Here is a 26,678-nt window from a genome sequence, read left to right as displayed (position 1 = left end):
CGACAGAGCTGCTCTGGCCGAGAACAGTTTCCTGCCACCCAAGGCGTCACCTGCTGCTTCAGGGACAAGCGAGTGTTGATGAGCCCCAGAAAGGGGCCAGCATGAACCTCATCAGGTCCAACAAGTACCGACTCTGGCCCCTGGGGATGAACAAGCCCAGGCCCCGGCACAGGCGGGGGCCACCTTGCTGGAAAGCAGCTTGGCAAAGAAGGTCCTGCTGGGCTTCTCAATGAGCTGCCTGCTGGGCAGGGGATCTGTGCCCCTTGCCAAGGGGGGAACTGGTATGTATTGAGACCCCACGGTGAATCCATACACCACAAATAGAAAGGCATGTTATCCCCAGGTTGGCATATTCAAATGGCTAACAAACAGGGTATGGGCTTGGTGCCTTAAACATTTTTGTCCAATCTAGATAATAGAGTTGAAACATGGGAATAAATCCCCCACCCCATCAAAACACTCTTATCAGGAATTGTTTGTGAACCATTTGTTGTGAATCGTGGAATAGAACAATGGAGCATGGCATACCCCAGACTTGTGAACCCTTATTCCAAGCATGTGTCCTTGTTGGGGTTTTCAGGCACCAGGGTTTAAACCTGGAGATCCCACCTGTTATGAAAAAACTACCAGTCAAGGAAACACATTGCAATATGCAGTTTTGCTTACCCACAAAACAAAATGGAATTTTGTGTGGGAAGGAAAAAAAAAAACCCTATGACCCATCAACACGCTCCACTCTTCGATATCCAGCCCCTCAGGGTCCTTTCTGAGCATGTTCAGATGGGAAGATGTACTTTGTACTACCTACTTCCTCAAAATTATTTACATATGCATAAGGCACTTGGGTATGTCACTTTGATCCTGGGGGCCTTTCTTGGGGTCTTTAGAGATCGTTAGTGGTCAACAACTTGGTGAACTTCAGCTGAACTTTCCTGGGGCACCTGCACTCTACTTGTTGTTATAGAACTTCATTTCTTCTCTGTGCTATATGGTTTTGATGGCAACACACCGTTACCCCCACTTCCCTCGTCTATTGGTATAGTCCAGCTGCCTCAGAAGGCTTGCCACCCCTTACTGAGCTTATTCAATAGGTTGAGTTAATCATTGCTTTAGTTGCAGCCTCTCCTAGTGATTCTTTATAACTTCATCCCATCAGCGAGGAGAAGCGTCCCGCTCTGCTGCTGAAGGCAGCAGCCTCGAGTCACCAGGCTGCTCCCTATAGGAAGCAATCCCGACTGCCTGGATCTCGCCGCTGAGAGGCTGTATTAAAAAATGGAGTGTTTTCCAGGAAGGGAAACAAGGCTTGAGCACTCATACTCCGGCTGGTGACTCTCCCAGGCAGCTGCATATTCCCAGTCCCTCAGCAGGGCAGGTGTAGCCAGGGCCCTGCCAGAGTCAGTAGCAAAACACGCTAGCCCTATTCCTGCAGGAACTACAAACGCCGGGGCGGCTGCGGGGGGCTCTGTGAGTCGGGGTGCCCGGTGCCTGTGCCCAGGGCACATGCCGGCGCCTCTCTCCCTCCTTAGCTCTCGGCTCACCCCCAGGACTGCCCCGGCCAGGCCTGACTCCAGCTGCCCCGGGGGCCCGGAACACCGGGGGGTTGGAGCCTCCCCACTGCACCCCCAGGCAGCCAGCAGGCAGGGGCCTCCCTTGCCCCACGGCCGGCCACAGGCCCCCCTCAGCTGGGACACAGCCCCAGCACAGGCTGTGCCTGCCCAGACCAACATGGCTGCCAGGAGGCTGAGGGTGGGCAAGAGCAGCTCCCAGCATGCCCTGGGAACAACCTGGCCATGGGGCTGCCCCGGGCCTACAGCTCCCAGCATGCCCTGGGAACAACATGGCTGTGGGATGGCCCCGGGCCTACAGCTCCCAGCAGGCCCTGGGGCACACCTTCTCCCAGCAGGCCCCGGGGTGCCCCTGCCCTCGGGCCCTGCGGGGACACCAACCCCCAGCCCTGGCCCTGCAGGCCCCACAGCCACTGCCCTGGGCTGCTTGAGCACAGGCCCAGGCCCTGGAGCCCCCGTGGGGCAGGGACGAGGGGGAGAGAGGCACCGAGCGACAGGGAGAGGTGGGTCAAGGCAGAGGGGTGGCTGGAGAGGGACAGGGGGCATCCAGAGGGGCAGGGGGTGCGGGAGGGGCTGGGCAGGGATGGAGAAAGGACAGGGACTGGCGAGGAGCAGGCAGAGGGTTGGAGCGGGACAGAGACAGAGAGGCAGGGGGGTGCCCGAGGGAATGCAGGGTCAGCAGCAGGAGAGAGGGACAGGGAGAGGAGCGGAGAGGCGGGAAGGAGGACAGAGGCACAGACCAGCACAGACAGGGTGGGGGACCAGGATGAGCAGGCTGTGGCTTTGGCAGTGGGCGGCAAAGCTGCTTCTGTGGGTCTTTCCTTTCCCCCTCTGCGCTTTTCCCCTCCCCACCCTTCCCCTCGGTGAGGCTGTGTCTGTGGTGTGCCTGCTCTGGTGAAAGGAGCTCCTGCGCCAGCCTGAGGGCAAAAGAAGAGGGGCAAGGAGCAAGGTGTTGCAGTCCTTAGTTTGCAGGTTTCATATATCATCCCTGTTCAGAAAACACAGCGTGAGTGTGGGTCTGTGGTGCCGGCAGATTTTTATTCTTTATAGCAATTTCTTTAAATACCGGACTTCATGCAGAAGGTTCACATGGTGCTGTGCTTCTAGTAAACAGAATTGCTTTTATGCATGCTGCAGTCTGGAGGTGGCAAGTGCCAGGTTAGAGATGAAGATGGAAATGAAAGCAAGTGACGCACACGCAGTGGTGATCCTGCCACAAGCATGCTGTGTATTGACATGGGAGAACGCTGCAGGGACTCTCAGAAGTCAAGGTTTTCAGTGCTGTTTCTGTATTTGATACCCAAGGGATGGTTTCCCTCTGTGTGCGTTTCTGTGCAGGCATGTGCATGGAACATGGGTGTGTCCCTGTGCCGTAAGTGGGACTGATGGCAGCTTTTCATTTCATTCCAACTCAAAAGTAAAGAAAGACTGTACCTGCAAAAGAATTCAAACAACCGTCTTTCTTTCCCAGAGTGAGCATAGAAGCGTGGGGGAGCAGTCTGCAGGTTCAGAACTTGAGCCTGCTCTGGGTGGTAAACCCTCAGGAGAGAAAAGAGAAGCCCCACTTTTTTAACTACAGCTCTGCTTCCCTTAATGTGTCTTCTTGTTAGATTGTGTCGGTGGTCAGTTTAAAAGGACATGATTAAACTGTGCTTGTTTATCAAGATATTTGAGGGTTATTTACTGTCTTAAATCTGCTTATGAGCGGGGCACTCTGTTGCCCTGTGGGCAGTACAATGTCGAGACTGGTAATTTTCCTTTTCTTCCCTAGTGTACGGGTGCATTTATGAAGGCAAGTGTTGGGTCTTATTGGCGCCGCACAAGAAACCAACGTGTGATACCCAGACATTCACTGTTAGAAACAGGAAGAAGCCCTCGCTTCAGATTGTGCAAAAGATGTACCAAGGCTGAGGAAAATGGCAAAAAGGGAAGAAATGCCATAGCATAACTTCGGGATGGCAGGTGAGGTTTCCATCAGTGTTCCTCAAATGTAGCAGCCTCATTTTGTTTGCGGATGTGGTGTTGAACTCAAACTACGAGACTGGTTTCCTTTACTGTGGGTGATACTATAGCGCACATACCTTTCATGTCCCAAGTGAAGTTGCCAAGGCTCTAAAACCTCTGCAGAACCACCTCAAATTTTCCTTAGTGTGTGATTTCCTTCAACAGTCAAGTCCAGGTCTGTGGCATACAATAACCCCTCCCCCATTTGGGATCTGGATGTGGCTGATTTTTAATTTAGACTTATCTGCTGTTAAGAGATTTTCTTTTTTTGGTCCAAATAGGGAAATGCTGATTGTGTGCATTCTTTTGCTTTTTCATAGTGTTGTTCCATGTTCAGTCATTTGTTCCTTACAAAAATAATGTATGGGTGTCTATGAAGCTGGAGGTGTTTACGTTCTTGTGGCTGAATGTAGCAGTGGAGCTATCTTGCTGTATTTAAATCAAGAGGAGTGTAATGTAATTTCACTTAAAATCTGGTCTTGGTAGGCAGATCCTACCCTGATAAGCATTAAAAAAAAAAAATAATTAAAAAAATCAAATCTGTGAAGAGGTATAGGTGGAGCACCTGAACTGGTGCAAGGCAGGAATTCTCTCGCTGGTATCCACACATTGCAGAACTGTTGCCATCATGACCGTGAAACAGTGAGCCATTAATGTTAACTACTAGCAGCTTGTGAACCTAACAGTCAAGGTAGAAAATAATGTCCCACTGCCACCTTTTTTAATTTTTTTTTATGTTTTAAAGTGTCTGATTTGATACTTTCTGATGTATTTGAAACCTGTGTCATTATCCTATGTAGTTTGTGACAAGTGTGTGGCAGATGGGCCTTTACTGCTTGGAGAGGTGTTGAGATGGAGAGTGGAGAATGGTTTTATGGCACAAGTGTAAAAGTATAAAAAGGGATTAAGAGGCTTGTGTACCTTGCTGCCAGTTCAGTGGCATGAGAATTCCTGTAATGACAAATTCCTTCTGGCTGAGTTTCCACCCAGAGCAACACTAGCAACGGATGTCGTTCCCAAATGGTGAGGTGGTTGTAAACTTCATCAGTAGTAGAAGCTGTGGAGAAAGTCACGAATCATCTGCTGTTCTGCAAGTCAAGTGCTTGGCTCTTTTGTCACTAGTGTTGATTTAAGGGTACATTGCTTATAAATAGCACTTGACCTTTGTAATTCTTCCTACTGCTAAGTTCTCGGTGCCATAAGAGAACCATTGTGCTGTGAAGGCCCTGTAAACATACGGCAATGTTTGTGTTTATCCATATTGCCTTCCCTTAGATGATGTTATTTTGTAATTTGAAACCTTAGTGGCAGGATTTGGGGCTTTATCCTGATCAGCCATCTAAGGGCCAGCTCTCGGCTGCAGCGTAAGTATTCAGGTAGTTTGAGCACCAAATGAAACTTCCACTTGGCTGTCATTTTGGCTTTTCCCTTCCTCTTAATTTTTATATTTTAATAAAGAGTTTTAAGTATTTGGCTTCCTTACAGAAAAAAAACCCAAAAACCAACAGTGCTGTCCTTGTCCTGTCATGATACACCCCTAATCTGGAGGGCAGAAAGCTGAGACCACCAGGAAGATGTTGAGAGGAAGGGGAAGAATGTTAGAGCCATGAGTTGGGTGTTCTTCAGCTGGCCAGATCTGAGGAGATGGAAAAGGTGCCTCCCAGGTAGCTACAGGGAAGCGCAGGAGAGCAGCTGGGAGCCAGAAGTGTCGTGTGGGCATACGAAAGTGCTACGCTGTGGTGTGTCAGGCAAATTATTTTCAGGAAGTTTCACGTTTGTTGTCATTTCCCAAGCTCCTGAGGTGCAGGAATGCTGGAGGCAAGAAGCTGCCAGCATCAACTATGTGGAGAAAGAACACTTCTATCTCCATTTTACTTTCCTCACTTCTATGTTACGGTGGCAGGGCAGTAAAGACCCTGATCCTGACCCGGACCCTGACCCGGACCCTGACCCTGACCCTGCGAGTACGCAGGCAGCTTGTGTGGCCAGTGCCGGTGCGGTTCTGGCACAGAGGATCAAGCGCTTCACGCTTCAGAGCTGTCAGGCTGACACTCTTCAGCACTCAATGAAGCTCTAAATTACAGCTAAAGGAAGACAGACAGTTTGCTTCAGAGCTTGATAATGTCATTCTGATCCATCCTTTTGGTTGTTCAGTGGCTACAGAAGGGAGCCACTGCCTTGGTAGGAGCATCCATTGAGTTCTTCCTGTGTGATATTAGAGAATCATTGTGTCTGTTTATGCATGAGATCATTACAGTAGGTGTTTTGAAGATGTTCACATGTGGTACATAAAAACTTTGCCAGTAAAATAGTAAATCCACGCAGTGGGGTCTAAAGCACACAGATCCAGTGCAATCCTCCAAAGGGCTTTGAAAGTGTCTCCCCGAGGGTACAGACCTGGCTGTTGGTGATTCTGTTGAACTGCCTTTTATAGCAGGTTGCTTGGAGAAGTTGCTATGTCAGAAGTCGTCTTCTGAGGGCTGGATGCTGCAAATGGTAGGATGTTTAAGGAAGCAAATGAATAACCTTCAGACTTGGTTTTATTCTTTTAACAGATTGTACACAAATGGGAGGCCTGAGCAGGCTGCTTTTAGCAGGGGAACATGACCTGACTGCACAGGAGGCAAGGAACTCTCTTCTTCTCACTGACCATGAGCCCTCAGTTTCAAGGCAGATCTGAAGAGGAATATTTGACCCGTGGGAAATGCAACTTCAGATACGTAACTCAAGTGGGACCGCCGTGTGTGCCCTGTGATAGGAGCCATGTATCCCAAGCGTGAACGTAGAGATTGGGCCCGGTTTTTAGCTTGGTTCAATCTGACCTCTGCTGACTGGTTCTGTGATCAAGAGCAGGCAAGTCTGCCCCCTGAGAGGATGTTGTCATGGGTGGAAGGGTTGAAGTGCAGTGACTGCGTCAACAAACAGGTGGTTTGAAAAGTCTTTTGGGCAAGGGTCTGGTACGCTGGTGTAATGCCTTTTCCCTTTAAAAAAGTCCAGTAAACACAAGTGTTCCTGCATGTGTCCAGTAGCGCTGAGACCTCTGTACTTTCTTTGGACTGATTGTTGTATAAGATCTGGGGGGTTTTGGACAGCTCTGAAAATTGTTCAAAAGGTGTCTTGGTGTGTTGGGTGAAATGGGTCATCGCTTCCATAAACCTCTAGCCTGTAAAGAAGAGCTGTGGAAGTAAGGAGATTTTATTTTTTTCTCTTTTTATTGTTACTGGGAGGAAAAGCAGTGATTAGCTATTGACCTGTGATACCCCAGATGCAGGCTGTGCAGTGCATTTGAGGTGGATCACTCCTGTACTGCCAAGACTGAGCCCAGACTCCTCAATGCTTTGCACACTGGCAGTGGAAGTCCTTGTGCAACTGTGGGTACTGGCTTTCTGTGCTGTAGCGTGAAAAATACAAAGCACTGGGGTTAAGGTTTGCAGAGAAGTGGGAAACAGTTGATTATTTTGTGCTAGGAAGAGAATGTCCTGTAGTTTTCAAACTTTGAATGTCTCCACTTGGAATTTAAAAACTGCTTTTAACTCTGTTGCTATGTTTCAGTGGGCGGGAAGGTGTCTTGTAGTTACAGGTGGTCCGTTCCCTTAAGAAGGATCTTTGCCTTCTGAGCTGAGCTTTCTTGGCTTTACATGAAAAGTGCCTCAAGCTGTACGATTTCAGATGGCAGTGAGGGAATTACATCTCCGTGGGGATTTAGAGACAAATCCAGAAGTATGTTGCCTTATTGTTTCAGTATATGAACTTTTCTAAACAGGATTTGCTGGGGTTTGAGCAAGAGACCCACTTCCCACGTGCCTACATAAACCCCGTTTTCTCAGACAGACACATGCATTATGGTTTGTGTTGCAATATTTACTTGATTCGTAAGCCGTAGTGTGCTGTGCTCTTCTGGGCTTGTCATAGTCCTTTGAAACACAGCCCTGCGCATCAAAGGGGCAAGCTGTGTGATCTGCTTTCCCCCACAACATGGAGCAATGTAACTGTTGTAAGTACAGGCAGAACAAAACTAGTTGAGGGGTTTGTGGGCTGCTGTTCGAATCATGGTGGGCCAGGAATCAGCCCATGCTTACTAATACGTTTAATTGTCATATGCCACCTGAGGGGCAGGACAGTGTCAGGGCATTTTCCCAGGGAATAAAACTGGACATGTCTGATTCTCTCCGAGGGTCCCCTATGTAAAAAAACATCCTTCAGCACCATCTGGGTGCTTGGTGTTCTCAAAAGGACCCAAAGGGATGAAGTTCACTCCTCCTGCCTGCGTGACAGCAGGAATTATGTCTGCAGCTGTGCTTCTGCACACTTCGAAACTGCCTCCGTTTCTTTGCTTGGCCAACCAGAAAAAAACAAAAAAACCTAAGCTGACTTGGCAACAGTGTCTTGCAGTCCTCTCTGAAGGAAGTAATTAACCATCATCTCGCAGCTTGTCAAATGTGCACCAAGTGTGAAGAAGAACATGACGTGCACTGTCCTAAGCTCTCAGCAGGTCAGGTTTACTGTCCTCTGGAAACTGTCTAGCTCTTCAGTTTTTCTCCACAAAGGACACATCGTTTGGAGTAGTGATGAGGTGGCCCCCCAGATGCCCCAGCTTTGTTTCTAAGTGCTATTAAAGTATTTTGCCTCCTGGAGAGACTGTGTTCCTCATGAGGAACGGTTACTTCTCAATAAAGCGACCCCCTTTCCGTCTAAAGGGATGGAGCTTGAGACTGTGGAGGTGGAGGTGCTTGGTGAGGGAGGCAGTCAGGCAGGGCCAGTCTGGGGGTGCCCAGCTGCGCAGGGCAGTGACGGCACCTGTGTGCCTGGCGAACGCTTCTCTCGCAGTGTTGCAGGGAGAAGGTGTGAGGGTGCTGGGAGAGAGCCGGCACCCCTGGGAATGACAGCGGCTAAAGGTGAGGGCTGGCTGCGTGGGCAGCAAAGGGTGAGCCAGCCATTCCCTTTGCAAATGCAGTGGAGAGGGAGGGAGCCCCTCCATCAGCGCAGCAACGTCTGCTGGGGCAGGGCCAGAGGCACCAGCGCCCAGGGCGGGGCTGGCAGGGGGTCTGAGAGAGCCACTCCGCCACCGCCTTGCTTACTGACCCTGTGGGGAAATCACTTTGGGGGCAGCGATTAAAAAGTACATGCAAAGTTTTTAGGTCCAATTGGAACACTGAGAAGGGGTTCGGGGCCTTTCTCAGAGCGCCACACGTTGCATAGTCATGTGTCATACACAGATTTGGTGGCTGGTTTCTCGCTTCTAATGCAAACACGTACGCATCCTCAGTAGCACTGCTGAAGTGTTTTACGAAACACGCATGCTCCCCAAGTGGGATTTTGGCCTCTTTGGGGCAGAACTATTTCAGTTAGAGGTCACCATCTCCCACTGCCGCAATTATCTTTGTCCTATTTTAAACTCATTTTCTGTTGATGTCAGTGGATCCCAAGACCTGATCAGCTTGTGTTCTCTTGCAGCCAGAACTTTCCTCATTGGAAGTCTTCTTCCTGCGCAACTTAGATAACGGTGCTCTTTTCACTACCTGCTCTTTGTGTATCACGCCTGCCAAGGCTGCCTCCCTTGATGAGAAGTCCCTTCATTTGTAAATACTTTAGAGAGTGGGTCAGCTCGGTGGAGGTGTCGCCTCGACAGAGGGGAAGGTGGAGCGTCAGATCTCTGCATGTGGCAGGGGCTGCATTAACCCTCATCTCCCGCTGCGTGAATGACCGCAGGCAGAGGCACTGTGCAAGGAACATCAAGCCTTTAATGAATTAAGAAAGACAGATCTGGTAGAGGGCTGGGGCTGCAGTGGGCAGGTGCAGGTCACACGTCAGAGGGATCTGTGCTCCACACCTTCTCTATCAGTATATCAACGGTGACTGGGGCAGTGTGGAGCACTTTGTCTCCTGCTGTTCCTCAGGGTTCTGGCTAGCTTGGTGGGCACATAGTTGCTATTGGATGCCCTCTGCTTGCTGCTGCCCCCCTGCTCCCCACTACAGCCCACCGCCATGGCATCCCTGTCCGGCTTCCCCTCCCAGAGGGTTTTGGAGCTTTTTGCCACCGGGCACACCACCATCTTCTTCCTCTTCTTGGGTAGCATGTTGCCCCGTGGGGACGTCTCTGGCATTCTGAGGGTGTCAGCCAAGGTGGGGCACTTGGCCTATTTGCCAGCAGCCTTGCCTGATCTTGTTATCGATTTGTTAATAAGTTAAGATTGATTGACTTTATTTGATTGATTAATTGATTTTATAAAATAATTTTATAAAATTGAAAAATAGAAGGATAAGAAATATTTTAATGAAACTTATAGTTCCACAGTAAAAGCTGCTATGAGATCTTCTGTACGTCTTGTACCAAGGCTAGAAGAAGGGGCTGGAACCATTGTTAAAACTTAGGTAATAACTTTAGGGTTTGAAAGGTTTCTTTGTATTTGACCAGTCTTCTGTATGTAGAGGTGCACTGAAATGTCAGAATATGAGATGAATGGGAACTGGGGAGAGTCGACTGGAACAGCTTGTAGATGCCTGCCAAGAAATCATGAACTTCAGTAAAAGGTAATTCCGGCAGGGGGAGATCGCGACCACCGACTCATACCACCTACCCAAATTGTACCCCAGACCCATTTCTAGACCTTTCTAAGCTTTACTGCGCAGAATCGGATATAGGAGGAGAGTATGTTAATGATTTACGGGAAATATCATGGTTATGCATGAATATTTAATGAATATGTATGAATAAGTTCTATATATGGTGTCTGATTTTGGGACCTGGTGTGCATTGATCGTGAGAGGACTCGCTCACGCACCCGGCCGTTAATAAAGAAGTGTCTGCTTATCTACATCACATTGGTGTTGATAAGTTCTTCATTCCAAGATTTCGGTAACAATCTGGGCACCACCCGGCAGGAGGAGATGCCCGGTGGTGGTGGCAAGTGGGTCAAAATGACCCGGGGCTGCCTCCGCAGCACCTGCTCCACCAGTTGGTCCATGCAGGGTGGATGATGCTGGGGTGCAGTCGGGGGGCTGGCCAGGGGACTTTTCAGCAGGATCTGCTGAGGACTCTCTGGGAGACCCTGGTGGGGACCCTCTGAGCATCCCTTCAAGGGGCTCTCTCTCTGAAGAGTCCTCCTGAGAGGGCTCCATGGGACTCTCTGGCAGCCGGGTGGGGAAGACCGCTGCCAGCCCACCCTGCCTGCCCGTGGTGTCCAGCAAGGGGGATGTTGCCACCCTCTGCCAGGAGGGGTTGGTGTCCTCCGGCATTGTAACCACCACTTGGTCCTTGGGACAGTTGCCCTCCATCATGCACTCTAAGAGGTCAGGGATCCTGTTGAGGGTGGTGGTCAAGACAGGGACATCAGGGACACCATGGTTGGTGTCCTTGCTGTCCCTCAGCCCTGCTGCCAGCGATTGCTCCTTAGAGCAGCCACCCTTTGCCACGTACTGTGAGAGCTCCGGGACCTTGTTGAGGAGGGTGGTCGAGCAGGAGCCGCTGAGAACTTCAGAGAGCTCCAGGATGCTGTCGAGCCAGGCGAGTGGGTCACTGCTGTCCATGGTGGACGAATGCTCATCCTGAAACTGCAGATTGTCCTCTGCCAGCTCAGGAAAGGCCTTGTTGAAGGCATCTGGCCCCAGCTCGGGCAGGTCCAGGAGGTTCTCTGGGCTTGCCAGGGTGGTCACCACTTCTGAAAAAGCAAACGAAGCCAAGCCACCCCCAGGGTGATGCAAGCCTTCCTTGGTGCAGGTCACCCCCTATGGGCTCTGCCACCCTGCAGACCTCACCTTGGTGCTTGGTCCTGCTTCTGCCAGAGAGCATATCCAGGGCGGGCTGGCAGGGGGTGGCAGCAGGGACGCCATCCTCACTGGCCACCACGTCATTGTTAAAGGCCTCCAACAGCTTCTGGGCACTGCCAGGATGGGTGCAGAGCACAGGGGGGACATGCACGCAATGCTGAGCCGCAGGGTGTTGGGGTGGCAGGGGCCCAGCATGTCCAGGGACCTTCAGCACAGTTTAGCCCGTAGGGTAGAGGGGCTGCCCCTGGCCCACGTCCCATGGGCCCAGCCCCACTGGCTGGTAGGGCACAAGTGTCCCCATCACCACTTGCTGTCCCCGGCCATAGGCAGGGGGACAAGGAGCAGGCAGAGGGGGCAGCTGCACACCGCTGGGGAGCTGCAGCAGGTGTGGCAGCTGCACAACCTGCCCCGAGTCCCCCAGGGGCCCCTGCACCCCCTGCCAGGTTGCCTGGGCGGGTTGGTGGGTGATGGTGTGGAGCTGGGAAGGCCGAATGGTGATCAGCAGCCCCGGGACAGAGGGCAGCACACCAGCAGTTACCGGTGGCGGCATGGTCAGGGTGGTGAAGCTTGTGCCGGGCACCTCTGATGCCGTCGGCAGCTGGAGGGGGAACCTCTCTGTTGGCAGAAGCGAAGGGGGGTGATGGGGTGAGGTGCTGGCTGGCAGAGCTGGTTGGGGGTTACCCGGAGGGCAGGAGCACCACAAGGAGCATGCTGCTCTATGCCGTGGCAGTTGGACAGCGTGGCGTTTGTTGGGGCAAACAGTGTTCTGGGGTTCCATCTCCATGGCGATCATTATGCCAGCACCTGGGTCAGCCAGCGTTGTGACAGTTTGACTTTTAATGACAGAACAACTTCCCATCTCAATGGTTTCCCATCCTGCTGATGCTTTCCTGCCCTCAGCGCTGATTTCCCACCCCCACCATAGTTTCCCATCACAACTGGTTTTTGTTTGGGGAGTTGAGTTTCATGTGAGAAGGGAGTTTTCACCTTAATTTCTGTTGATGTCAGTGGATCCCAAGACCTGGTCAGCTTGTATTCTCTTGCAGCCAGAACTTCCCTCATTTGAAGGCTTCTTTCTGCCTTCTTTCAGCCAGGGCAGGGCTGGGAGGGAGTTTGATGAGCCACTCCTCTACTGCCTTGCTTAGGGACCCTGTGGGGAAATTGCTTTGGGGTGGGGGCAATTCGAGAAAACTGGGACCTCAGAGAAGCGTAGTATCACAGGAAGCTTTTTAGGGTAAAAGACAGCTATCGCTTTCAGGATGGCCGGCATTCACCATCCTAAATGTGTGCTGCCACGGCTCCCTAAGCAGCGCAGCCTGCAACCTCAGCACGTGCTGACAGGAGTAACGGAGGCTGGAGCGGAGTGGAGGCCCCGCGGCCAGGCTCTGTTATGCTCCTGCAGGAAGGGGAACTGGACGGTACCACAGAGCTCATGAGATGTCCACTGCCATGATTTTCCCTTTTATAACAAATTCTACTAGGGACGAGCGATGACAGAAAAGGCAGGAATGTGGTTACGCCAGTACTTCACAGTCCCTTGAACTTGTAGTTCCAGCGTACTGGATGGGTTGTGCCCAGATTCTTTCTTTTCCAGTGAGTCTGGTGGAAGAGAGGCAGCTCCTGCAACCCACCAGACTCCTTGGAATTTAACTTCTTGTGCTGGCCCTTGGCACTTTGACTCTGGGACTTCCAGTCCCAACTTGATTAGTGTTGCCCAAATGTTTTTCATTGCACCTGTAATGCTTTCTGGCCCTTCTGCCCCGCTGAGGATGCGCATCATCAATGTATGGATACACTGTGGGGCCAGGTGGAATGGTGATCTGTGCTAAGGCTGTGGCCAGAGCATTGTGAGCGATAGTGGGGCAGTGTTTGTATCCTTGCAGAAAACTGTTTGAAGACATACTGAGTCCCACTCCAGGCAAAGGCAAACCGGGCTTTTTCTTGTGCATGGAGCAGAATCACGAGGAATGCATCTCTAACATGTAAAGCATCTAAAGGTAACCTAACATCTATGCTAACCCTAGTGTCCCACAAAGATCACTGGGTAGCTAGGTTACTGACAATGAAAGGAGAGGAAACAGCACTGTGAGAACGAAAATATCCCACTAAGTCAATTTTTTTGTCTACCTATACAGCAGAAGTGTTCTTTCGTGTTAAAGTCGGAGTATGTTCTGATTTGCACTGCCCCACTAAATGGTTTTATGCTGTAAAGGTTTACTAAGAAATAATTGTTAGTGTTCTTCCTGGTTATGCACCCACATCTTATAATGAAAAAATTAGATGATAACGTCTTTGCTGTGCTACACTGTTCTATAACTGAGAGTTAGGTTGTGTTTTCATTTTAAGCATTCTCAAAAAAATACGGATAATTACAGCTTTTACTAACAGCACTGCGGCAAATGTGAATTCACTGGTGGGCTTTTAAGCCTCACCTCGGCATATTTGATGTAGGAACAAACATTACAAGTACTCTAGTATTTTTGCCAATGCTTTCCTGCACAAATTGTATTAAAAGCATAGATTCTTCTGGTCTTCCATGCAGAAAGTATGGTGAGAATAAATCTGATATTAAAATGACTTCTTCAGATGTCAGAGGTTTATTTAGAAATGTCCACTACCTGTATTTTTTCTTATTTACTTGCAGTGGGTCATAACAACCTGCAGAGAAGATATGCAAAGTACGTCATCTCTATTATTTCCATTCCTGGGTTATGATAGGATTTGGCACAGAATTTTAGATCAGTTGCAAAAAGTAATGCTGGGCCACGCATATTCAGATTGATCCATGATCCCAGGCAGCTGTATGGGATTTGGTAATTTTCTTTAATAAGTAAAGGAAAACTGCATGTATTATGGAAATGAGAATTTAGTGAGACAAAGCGCAGGTCCAGTTCCTTTTTGACTACTACACAGAGATATTCTAACATATCAAACGAGAAGAATTTCTAAAGAAGTAGACCTTTCTGAGCTGGAGAAGAGATAGATGAAATAGAAAAGATAGAACTAAATTCTGCAGCAAAATATTGCCTCTAAAGGAAGACGTAGTGTTTTTTTTTTCTTTCACGGAAGCAAACCAACAATTACTGTGCGATTCTCCAAACTGGATATTTGCAAAAAGCTGTGTAGCGTGGTTTTCAGTAGTATAAAAAGCAAAAGCTCTTCAGGGTTTCAAGTACATCTTTGCAACAGCTGTTAAAAATATGCAAACACGCAGATTGTTCCATTGTATGAAAACACCTTCATTTACTACTTATTTGTCATACAGGGAGTAAACTAGCAGTGACGACCATTGGAAAGTTTTAGATGAATAAATAAATCCTCCAAACCAGGAAAAATACTGTGCTACCAGGTAGCTGCAGCTTTTCTGTGTGAGCTTATTATTCACGTAGAGACTTTTTCCAAATGTGTCACTTAAGGCAGGGGTGGCTTCTAATTCTAAAAAGCCATTTGCCTAGAGCAGTCGCTCATGTGCCACATACAGGATTTTTATGCTAACATTATTAAAAAATTTCCCTAGAAAATTTTCCACCTCCTTCGAGTAAATACAACCGATGTCCCTGACTGTCTCAGTTTCCTATTCCACCATAGGTTGCTGTATTTCAAAGACAAAGTTAACCAACGGCTGGTTACTAACCGAAGGCTCAAACCAATTTTTGCAGCAGTCAGGTAGAGAGTTGCCATTTAGTCTGGACCCACTGAAGTGCCAATGTAAATATAAACAAAATAAGGTATATCAAACTTTAGGTTCTCTAGCAAAACAATGGAAAGAATATGAAAACTACGTCTTGTCTACTGTCTGTTTCCCATATGTGTGGTGATCGGCTCCCTGGAAAACAAGAGGCTGGGCTGGTCCTGGCTGTGCCCATGAATATGCCAGCTGAGTGCTAGGTGGTAGCAAGGAGAGCACTAAAGAAAAGCACAGACCCATTGACCCAGCACCACCGTTCTCATGTTCTTCATGCCTTTGAGGCCTGTTAGCCATTGTACATGTATTTATTCTAACATGGGACATCAGTCAACAGTCACAACACCGGTGGATTACCAGCACTTCATCATATGCTTCACATATAGAGTTAAAGGAGAAATTTACACAGACGTGGGTACCACTAGGTTTGCTTTAATCGCCACTCAGAGCTGGGCCACCACCCCAGCAAGTGGCAGAGAGCAAAGGGATACAGCACAGCTTATATACGCTTATCAAATCATTATTTTGTCAATGCCCGAGGTTTTTAGAAGTTTCCTTTGGTCTTGTCCGTTCTGCAAATCCATCACCTGACCCTGTCCCTGTTGATTCATCTATTTGCTTCCAGTCTCTGCCTTGGTTCCAAGCTCCTCCTCGGATCGTGATCTTTCTGCCTGCTTTAACTCACACACTCCTTCAAGCACACTTAGTCTTTGAACAAGCAACTCCTATTCACATATACTGATTTTTTTTCTCAAAACACCTGTGTTTCTGCGAGCACCTTTGTGCACAGTAGATCATCTGTTGTTTCTCTGTTCTCCCACTGATCAACTGGACTGGGTTTTAAACCAGGCTTGGAATAGGGCTACACTAGGGACAGGGCCTGGTTCTGCCATTTTAGCTGCTTTAGCACTTTAAATTTCTGAATTCAACACACATTTTCTTTAACAAGCAATACCAGAACAATGGAGAACAATTAACAATGGTTTGGTCACTGCTGTGACAAAATAATGACAATTATTATTTCTGGTGTAGGTTGCTGTATGTCATATTTATGAAACTAGGATTTGCCGGAAGAAAAATGTTCTATTTCACACCCACAGATGAGCTCCCTGAGATAGGCATCCACGTTTTAACAAGCCTTTACATCAAAGGCTGTAAACGAGCGTCAGTCTGCCCAACCAGCTGGGAATCTTGTGTTGTTCCAGGCACATCTTTTTGTCCCATTCGATACCTTGTCTGTGTGATTTGCCTTTTTGTCTGTCTTGTGCTCTCCTGCTAAAGACTTTATAGGCTTCAGTTTTCTGATACTGCTCCAGCTCCTGCATCTAATGCTCCTTATCTCTATCTGCTCCATCAAGGTATTGCTGAAACAAAGAAGTCCAAGAGTACCAGGGAGTTGCCTCCCCTTCAGGAGGAAGGGAAGAAAAACAACTTGCCCGATGAAGTGCTGATCCATTTAACCTATGCAAACAGGAAAGGAGCGAAGAAACAATGAGAATGTACATGAGATGCAAAGACACAGGATTTCTGGATAATATTACTGTATTCTGGTGTCTGTCGTGTCCATGTCTCCCCACCACCACCACCCCGGGTTGTTTTTAAATTCAAATCACTGTTCTGTTAACTCTTTTTTTTTTTTTTTTTAGATCAAGCTTTAATGTTCAGACCCGTAACTGCAGGGTTCCAATAAGCCCTTGTTTTTGTGCCCCACGGACAAAAATGCACTACCATTCTACAAGCACACACTTTTCCCATCTGAGAGGCAAACAAAACATCATGGCTATTGGAAAAGAGTAGCATAAAGCCTAGGTTTAACAGTACCCGCTGCTCCACAGGAGGCAGTTTACTCCATTCATTGCCCAGCATCCTGGTGATTTGAAACATTTGAACATTTGAAAGATGGACAACAGGCTGCGCTACACACCTGGGCTCCTCGTTCTTCTTGCCTACTTGGATTTCCTCAGTTGCCCACCCCTGAGAGCTCTTTCTCCAACTTTATCCTTTTCCTGCCTGGCTGCCCGCCCCTCCCCTCTTCAGAGCCGCGTTTTTGCTTTCTGTTTTCTCGTGAAGAGCCTGGTAACCTTTCCATTCAAGAGTATTGTTAGACAGGTAAAGCCCCAATGAACTTGAACCAGCTCCGCACTTAATCAAAGCTAGCTCATCTTCCCTTCTCTCCTCAGAGGAGCTCTTCAGGTGTTTGCAGTCTGGAGTGACTGGAGGCACCTGCAGTGGAAATGTGAACAGGTGGCAAGGACCAACCTGCCCAATGGCTACCTTAGCTCTGAAAGGCAGGTCCCTTGGATGGGTTTGCTCAGTCAGCTGAGCCAGTTCTGGCTGGATCCCCACACAAAGTGCCACAGCCAACCCACATCAGCCTTACTCTGCACTTGGGCAAGGTGGATGACCTTGCTCATCCCTGCGGCAGCAGGGCCACCTTCATCAGGTGGAGGCCTTTGTCAGCACGCTGTTTATGGACCTCACATAGCTCTGCGGTTTCTGCTTCTGCCCCGAGGCTGGCAACTCCTCAGCTGATGTGTTGGCCAGACCAGCCACATCCTCTCCAAAGAGTTCCTCGTGGTGCTCTATGAGGAACTCCACCAGCTGTGTCACCTGCACACAAGCAACCACTGCTGGTTTCCACCTAGGTGGCTGAAAAGTGGCTCGAGCACAGTCTTTCGCACTCCGGACCCTCGCTTCTGTGCAGAAAGCTGCAGCTGTGGGGCTGCTCTGCCCAGCAGCTCCCCCACGAACGTTTGCTCAGGAGAGGCGGCAGCCAGGTACCTCTGGGCAGCAACGCTCCGGTGGGGATGGAAGGCTGTAGCTGGCTGGTAAACAGAGCGTAGCTTCCCCATCACCTGCCCCAGGATGTCCAGGGGGAGCGTGTGCCCCTCGGGTGGGCTGAGGAGGTTTGGCCCCATGCAGGTGGCCAGGTTGCCCGTTGTAGAATAAATCGCCACGACACCTGAACTCTCCTGATTTACTATTCTTTTTATTTGCCCTAGAGTGCACTGCACTAATTTAAAGTGATGTGCCACAGCGATACACCGCAGACTCCCCTCCCCTTATTCCAGTGTGACTCATGCAACGTCTGGCTTGCTGGGAAAAGCTGCTTTAAAAGCCATTCTTTTAAAATCCCTAGGATGGAACGCACTAACATTATTAAAAAGGCAAGGAACAGCAGGGCGTAAGGTCTACTCTAACAGACTAGCAATCACTTTTGATTAGGGTATGTAACGGAAATGGGCTTTAGGTTACCAGATCAGATCATTCACTTCTCCAGAATTTGATACATGACTCTCATCAGAGCTGCTCTAGAGAAACGGATCTCTTAATTCCCATGTAAACTCCAGGCAAACAGTAGCAAAGCGCTGATGTCCTGAAAATAAGTTTTCATTACTTTTTTGTATATAGATGATTACTTTTTTAATGTACACTATTTCACTGGTGCTACAAGTACTATATTCCACTTCACATGGCTTGTTTCAGTGACAGCCTTGTACTGTAAATTCGTATTGTGTACCTCCTTTTTCTTAGGATCCACAAGTTGCAATGCCTGCAGTTTGTAGTCCCTGCATGCACAGGCTATCTGCCCTGGCTGAAACCTGACAGGATAACAAACGGTGATTCCTTCAGGAAGCTTCCCTATGCAGATGTCCCAGGAACCCCTTTGGAAGAGTAACCCAGAGAGGGTGCTTCAGGGAAGCCGCAGGCATGTCCGAAGCGTGGAACTAATGAGCAGGACATGCACGGGAGAGTCTGTGTTTCGTAGCCACCTTATAGCTTGAGGTGAGCGATTTTTCTTGCTTTCCAAATCCATTTTCCTCCTGCCTAATAACAATTGGAAGAGTGAGTTCCACCACATTTTTTTTGATGGACTAAATGTATTCTTTTTTTAAAATCAGGTGCCACCTTCTCGGCTTTGCTTCACGCTTTGTGCTGTCCCCTTTTTCTATGTACAAGAAACGGCACTGAAGACAGAGCGTTGATGGTTCTATTCAGCTGCAGGGGAACTGCCATGGAGGCTGTAAGAGAGGGACAGGTCCGGGCACAGGCCGGGGGGTTTATCCGTTCTGAGCCCCTCGACCCCTGCTATGCATATCTGAAAGCCCTGCCTCGCTCACAGCCGCTGTCCCAGAGGGAACAAAGCCCAGGAGAGAAAGTTCTCTGTCGGCTCAGGGGAAGCACACATGCGTGGGTGCAGCACCCTCGTGTTGCAGCCAAAGTGATAAACCAGCCTTGCTTAGCGCAGCTCTCCGTGCAAAAACCTCCGTGGCTGCAAGGATCTCAAGCCTCGACTCTGAGCGCTCGATGGAGCTCCCTCCCAGCCAGCCGATATTCCCGACCGTCCTGACGTGGCGCTTTCCCTCCCAGCAGCGCCCATGTCCATTGAGTGCCTTTCGCTTGCAGCCGGCTGTAATGCTGGCATCAACCCTGCACTTCAGTTTTTGGCCTCTCTGAGTGGTGCTCATTAGAATTATTATTCCAGGAACCACATGGATGGCAGGGTGAGCCCTGGGGGGGCTTGCGCTGCCTGGGCCCGCAGCTGGGGAGGCAGATTCCCCACTCGCAGGGACTGGGGGCGAGGGGAAGTGTTTTAGGGAGGGACCGTGGGGGCCGGAGGGAGTGATTTGAGGGACGGACGCCGAGGAAGGCCTCATCCCTGCAGAGATGGCTCAGGCCCAAGGCAGGGCAGTTCTCTGGGTGCCACGGGGTCGATTGCAAAGGACCAGGCTGCCCCATGCAGGGAGCAGGTGCGTGCCGGGGCTGCCAGGGGCCCTGCCTGGTTGTTCCCAGCCCAGCCCCAGCTGGGGCCAGCCCTGCACTGCAGCCCTGGGGCCGAGGCGCAAGGAGCCGCGCATTGCTGAGGGTGCTGCACCCTGCCGGGCCCCGCCGCCAGCTGCCGGCTGCCCTGGGCTGCCCCTCGCTCTCCCCAGCTCTGCCTGCTGCCAGCGCCGGGGGCACCGCCACGGGGCTTGCCCCCTGCCCACAGCTGCCCTGACCCACGTCTGCAGCTGCACGTGGTGCCCACATCGCACAGCTGGGGCGGGGGTGGCAGGTCTCTCTGGTGGCAGCCTGGGACTGGGGGCAAAGCCAAGCCCGTCCCTCGCTTGTGATCTTTGTCCCCAGGGAGAGCCAGTGCAGACGTGTGCTGCGCTGGAGAGTGTCGCGCAGGGAGGTGACGGCCGACTGCAGAGCAGCACTGAGACCTGCTTGACAGCAACGGCAGCCGGTGGCCGCAGAGCAGCCCAGGGGAGCTGGTTCCCTCGACGGGCCCCAAAGCAGCCTTCCTCAGCCCCTGCTTTTGGTGACATGTGGAGCAGCGCAGGGATGTCTCTCAGGCTTCCAGGCCTGAGGAGGCTTTCCTCCTCAAGGGCACTGTCAGAAATCCTGCTCCCAGGATTAAAGCACCCCTCCCCCCATGGATCCGAGGCTATGCATCCAGCCCCCTGGAGCTGCGTACAGGTGCCCTGAGGGGTCTCTCTGGGAGGATGCGGCCACCTTCCTGGTGGCTCTGACACAGAAATGATGAGCTGAAGCCCTGTGATGGTGGCTGGCTGGTTCAAAGCCTCCAGGTGCATCAGCCTCTGTCCCCAAGAGCGTTTATCCCAGACATGTTTCAGGGTGTGAAGATGGATGCCAGTGATGTCCTGGTGCCTCCATCTGTCTCCCACTTCAAGGTTGTGATGCCTGAGGTCAGGGACCACCTGAAGGCCTTGGCAGAGATCTCCAGGGACTTTGTGTTCCATTTTGTGTTGCCTTAGGGCTACAATGTGCTGGAGTATGGGGGCAACAAGGTTATGGTATGCCAGAGGTCCAGCGAGTTAGTGTCAAAGTGTGTTATTGTTATGGACAGAATCTGTGTTTGTTGGCCCTGCGTTCCTAGGGTCGTGGCATTTTTATCTTATCTTGTGAACTGTGTGGTGGGTTTTTTTGTGGAGAGTGCCTTTTTTCAGCTCTTTTGCCTTGGTGGGGTTTGGATGGGTACCTTTGCTTTGTGTACAATGTTTCTTCTGGTTGTTTTTCTGCTGTGCTGGTGGATGATGGTGGTTTTTTCTGTCTTGAAACCATCGTTACAGGCCTAATATATCTCCTGCAGGTCAGGCAGTGTCACTTCTGATGTGGTCTGATTCATTTCTGGTGAGCTGGTAGGTGGTATGGAGGACTTGTGGTCCCTCCATGGGGAATGACTGCTAGAGGACTAACAGGCAGTCCTGTGGAGGGGTGAGAGGACTGCTGGCCCACAAGTAGTGACTATCAGAGGACTAAGTGTACTTGAATTTACGTGGGCTTCCAAATTCATGGTTATTTGTCCTGCCTTGTGGAAGATCCATGGGAAGTCACCAGCCACATGGAAGGACAAGGGGTTTCCCAAGGCTACGTGGCTTTTTGGGTTTTGCTTTTGAGTAAGAAAGTCTTGTCTCTACATGAGTGCAACTGTGAACAGTCAATTTTGCTAACTTTAGAAAGCAGGGAGCAGTATTTTTCTGCTGTGCCTCACATGGCTGCCAGGGCATGGTGAGGAACAGCAACAGAATTCCTTCCTGGCACCTTCTCCAGGGGAGCAGTGCTGCACTTGTCAAGGTGAGGGTGTTTTTGGCTCTATACAATTGCAAATGTGAGGGGTTAGTTTTCAGAACACAGATATTAGGGAGCAGGACATTTGTGCTGTGCCTCACATGGCTGCAAGGACAGAGTGAGAAACAGCAAGAGAATTCCTTCCTGGAACCTTCTCCAGGGGAGCCGTGCTGCACTTACCCACAGTGAGGGTTTTTTTGGCTCTGCGTGATCGCAAATGTGAGAGGTCCATTTTCTCACCACAGAAATCAGGGAGCAGAAATTTTGTGTTGTGCCTCACATGGCTGCCAGGGCAGGGTGAGAACAGCAACAGATTTTTTTCCTGGTACCTTCTTTATGGGAGGTGTGCTGTACTTTCCCAAAGTGACTTTTTTGGGCTCTTAACGACTGCAACTCTGAAGGGTTAATTTTGCTCACCACAGAAAGCAGGGAGCAGAACTTTTGTGCTGTGCCTGACATGGCTGCCAGGGCAGGGTGAGAAGCAGCAATAGAATTCCTTCCTGGAACCCTCTCCAGGGGAGCAGCGCTGCACTTTCCCAAGCCATGCTTTTTGGTTCTGTATGAGTTCAAGAGTGCTGTGTCAATTTTCTCACCACAGAAAGCAGGGAGCAGAACTCTTGTGCTGTGCCTCACATGGCTACCATGCACGGTGGGAAGCAGCAAGAGAATTCCTTCCTGGTACCTTCTCCAGGGGAATTTCCCAGTTCCCGAGAGACTCCTGGCACTGGCTGCAAGGGGGCTCCCAGCCGAAGGGTGGGCCTGGGTGTTGTTGGGGTGTTAATTGGTGATGTCTCCTTTCCTTAGTCACGTTAACACTTTGGGATAACAAATGGATGCTTCGCTCCTATTGCTCTTTTATCATATCGCTCACAATGACTGCTACTGGTGCCTTATATCATATTGCATGCTATTTTCTTTTATTGTAATTTAAGAAACTGCATTTGATATATTCCATTATTTGATATAATTGGTAGATTTGATCATATTTGATGTGGAATTCATCTTTGCTGTGTATCCAGTCAGTCAGCAAAACATAATTCGGCATAGTTGGCAGCATACGAAGTAAAACGCTCTCTATTTAGGAAAAAAAAAAGTTCCCCGACTTGCTATTGTTAGGTGGGAACCATTGCCTTATGGTGTTTGGGCCAATGTGGTCTGGTGGTGCTGGGCAGTTGGGCCATGCCAGGGACAGAGGGACCGGAGCAGGGGAGGGGGCGGGGGGAAGGGGTTTAGGGACGGACAGGTAATTATCGATGAAGGTGTTTAGGGATGGACCGGGGTGTGTGAGGGCGGGGGGTGGGGGGTGGGGCAAGAATGTGTGTTTGTGGGAGTGGGTGTATGGCGGGTGGGGGGTGGTGGAGGTGGGGTGGGGGAGTGGGGGAGGTGGGGGTATGGAGAGGGGTGTGTATTGATACACGGTGGGGGGAGGTGTTGAGGCTGTGTGTGTTATTTAGACAACAGAGTGGGGAGTCTGGGGGAAGGGTTTTAGGGACGGACGGGGGGGTTGATGAAGGCCTTTAGGGAAGGACGGGGGGGGGGGGGGGTGTTGTGGTTGGGGGAGGGACTTTAGGGACGGACCGAGGGGGGGGAGGGACTTAAGACCCATATGGTCTTAAGGGTTAACTAAGACTTAAACCTAAGACCTAACCTAAAGACCTAACCCTAGAGACTGAACTCTTAAGACTTAACCCTAAGACTTAACCTTAACACTTAAACCTAAGACTTAACCCTAAGACCGAACCTAAAGACTTAACCCGAAGACATAACCTTAATACATAACCTTAAGAATGAACCATAAGACTGAACCCTAAAGACTCAACCTTAAGACATAACCCTAAGACTTAACCCTATAGACTTAACGCTAAGACTTAACCCTAAGAACTAACCCTAAGACGTAGCCCTCAGACTTAACCCTAAGCCTTAAATCAAAGACTTAACCCTAAGACTTTATCCTGACTCAGTCCTAAGACTTAACCATAAGACTTAACCTTAAGAATTAACCTAAAACTTAACCATTAGACCTATCCCTAAGACTCTAAACCTAAGAACTAACCATAAGACTTAACTCTAAGATTTATCCTTAAGACTTAACGCTAGGACTTAACCTTAAGATTTAATCTTAAAACAGCCAGAAGACATAATCCTAAGACCTAACCATAAGGCCTAACTCTAAGACTTAAGCCTAAGAATTAATTCTAAGACTGAACTCTATAGACCTATCCCAAAGACTTAACCCTAAGACTAAATCTTAAGACATAACCCTAACACCTAAATTTAAGACTTAAGCTAAGACTTAACCCTAAGACTTAATCCTAATACCTAACCCTAAGAACTAACCTAAAGACCTAACCCTAGAGACTGAACTTTAAGTCTTAACCCTAAGACTCAACCTTAAGACTTAACCCTTAGAATCTATCCCTAAGACCTAACCCTAATACCTAGCCTAATGACCTAACCGTAAGACTGAACCCTAAGACTTAACCTAAAGACTTAACCATAAGACTTAAACTTAAGACTGAATTATAAGACCTAACCGTAAGACTTAGCCCTAAAACTTAACCCTACACTTAACCTTAAGACTTAACCCTAAAATTGACCCTAAGACTTAACCCTACGACTCAACATTAAGACTTAACCCTAAGACTTAACACTAAGACCTAAAATAATGACCTAACCAGAAGACGGAATGCTAAGACTTAACATTGAGACTTAACCATAAGACTTAACGCTAAGACTTAACCCTGAGACTTAACCCTAAGACTTTATTTTAAGATTTAACCCTAAGACTTAACCCTAAGACATAACCTTAACACTTGACCCTAAAACTTAACGCTAAAACATAACCCTAAGACTTTTCCCTGAGACTTAACCCTGAGACTGAAACCTAAGACTTAACCTTAATGCTTAACCCTAAGTCATAACCCTGAGACTTAACATTGAAACTTAGCCTTGAAACTTAACCCTGAGACTTAACCCTAAGCCATATCCCCAAGACTTAACTCTAAGACGTAAACCTAAGACTCAATCCATAAGACTTAACCTTAAGACTTAACCCTAAGTCTCAGCCTTAAGACAGAACCTTACGACTTAACCCTGGGACTTAACCTTGAGACCTTACCTTGAGCCTTAACCCTGAGACTTATCCCTAAGACTTAACCATGAGACTTAACCTTCAGATTTACCGTTAAGTCTTAACTACAAGACTAAACCTTAAAACATAACCTTAAGACTTAACCGTAAGACATAAACCTGAGACTTAACCCTAAGACTTAACTAGAAGACTTAACCCTAAAACTTAACCTTAAGACTTAACCATAAAAATTAAGCCTAAGACTTAACCCTAAAACTTAACCTTAAGGCTCAACCTTAAGACTTGACGTTAAGACTTAAGTTTAAGACTTAACCTTAATACTTTACCCTAAGACGTAAGCCAAAAACTTAACCCTAAGACTTAACCCTAAAGACTTAACTATAAGACTTAACCCTAAGTCTTAACCTTAAGACCTAACTTTAATATTCAAACTTAACACTTAACCTTAGGAGTTAACCCTTAGACTTAACCTTATAACTTAACCCTAAGACATAACATTAAGAGGTAACCATAAGACTTAACTGTAAGACTTAACCTGACACTTAACATTAAGACTTAACCCTAAGAAACAATCCTAAAACTTAACCCTAAGGATTAACATAATGACTTCACCTTAAGACTTGATCCTAAGACTTCACCTTAAGACTTATCCCTAAGACATAACCCTAAGACTTAAATTTACGACTTAACCATAAGACTTAACCCTAAGACTTATCCCTAAGACATAACCCTAAGACTTAAATTTAGGACTTAACCACAAGACTTAACCCTAAGACTTAATACTAATACTTAACCTAAGACTTAACCCTGAGACTTAACCTTAAGACTTAACCCTAAGATTTAACCTTAAGACTTAACCCTAAGACTTATCCCTGAGACTTAACCCTAAGACTTATCCCTGAGACTTAACCCTAAGACTTATCCCCAAACCTTAACCTTAAGACTTATTATTAAGATTTAAATTTAAGACTGAATCTTAAGACATAATACTAAGGCTTAACCTTAAGACTTATCCCTAAGACTTAACCCTGAGAATTTAATATAAGACTGAACCTTAGGATGTAACCCTAAGACTTAACACTATAACTTAACCGAAGACAACACTAAGACTTAAATTTAAGACTAAACTTTTAGACTTAACCCTAAGACGTAAACTTAAGAATTAAACATAAATCTTAACCCTGACACTTAACCCTAAGACGTATCCCAAAGACTTAAATTTAAGACTTAAACCTAAGACTCAAACCCTAGGACTTAAGATTTAACCTTAAGACTTAACACAAAGATTTAACCCTAAGATTTAGATTTATGAGTTAACCTTAAGACTTAATCCTAAGACTTAACACTAAGACTTAACCTTAAGACATAACCATAACACTTAAATCTAAGACTTAACCTTAACACTTAACCGTAAGACATAACCTTAAGATTTAACGCTAAGACTCAAATTTACGTCTTATCCTTAAGGCTTAACCCTAAGACTTAAATTTAGGTCTTAACCTTAACAGTTAACCCTAAGACTTAACCCTGAGACTTAAACCTAAGACTTAACCCTAAGACATAACCCTGAGACTTAACCTTAAGACTTAACCTTAAAACTTAACCCTAGGACTTGAATTTAAGACTTAACCTTAAGACTTATCCCTAAGACTTAACCCTGAGACTTAAACCTAATACTTAATCTTAGAGACTTAACCCTTAGACTTAACCTTAAGACTTAACCCTAACACTTATAATTAAGACTTAACCTTAAGACTTAACCTTGTGACTTAACCTTAAAAACTAAACCTGAGACTTAACCCTAAGACTTAAACTTAAAACTTAACCCTAAGACTTAACCCTATGATTTAAACCTAAGACTTAACTTAAACATAAGACTTAACCCTAAGGCATAACCCTGAGACTTAACCCTACGACTGAACCCTAAGACTAAACCCTAAGACTTAACCTTAAGACTTAACCCTAAGTCTTAACCCTGAGATTAACCGTG

The 26,678-nt window shown here is 48.1% G+C and overlaps 1 long non-coding RNA gene across 1 annotated transcript; it reads left to right on the top strand.

Annotated features, from left to right (window-relative positions):
* The first annotated feature begins 1,937 nt into the window (after window positions 1-1,937).
* On the top strand, window positions 1,938-6,539 carry LOC129783618 (uncharacterized). The gene is made up of 3 exons (XR_008745384.1): window positions 1,938-2,068; window positions 3,337-3,527; window positions 6,125-6,539. It is a non-coding gene; the product is annotated as an uncharacterized LOC129783618 (long non-coding RNA).
* Window positions 6,540-26,678: the final 20,139 nt, after the last annotated feature.

This window comes from Falco peregrinus, unplaced genomic scaffold, assembly GCF_023634155.1.
Source record: "Falco peregrinus isolate bFalPer1 unplaced genomic scaffold, bFalPer1.pri scaffold_63, whole genome shotgun sequence".
NCBI classification, from domain to species: Eukaryota; Metazoa; Chordata; class Aves; order Falconiformes; family Falconidae; genus Falco; species Falco peregrinus.
Note: the sequence above shows the minus strand (reverse complement) of the source record. Positions and strands in the feature narration are given on the sequence as shown.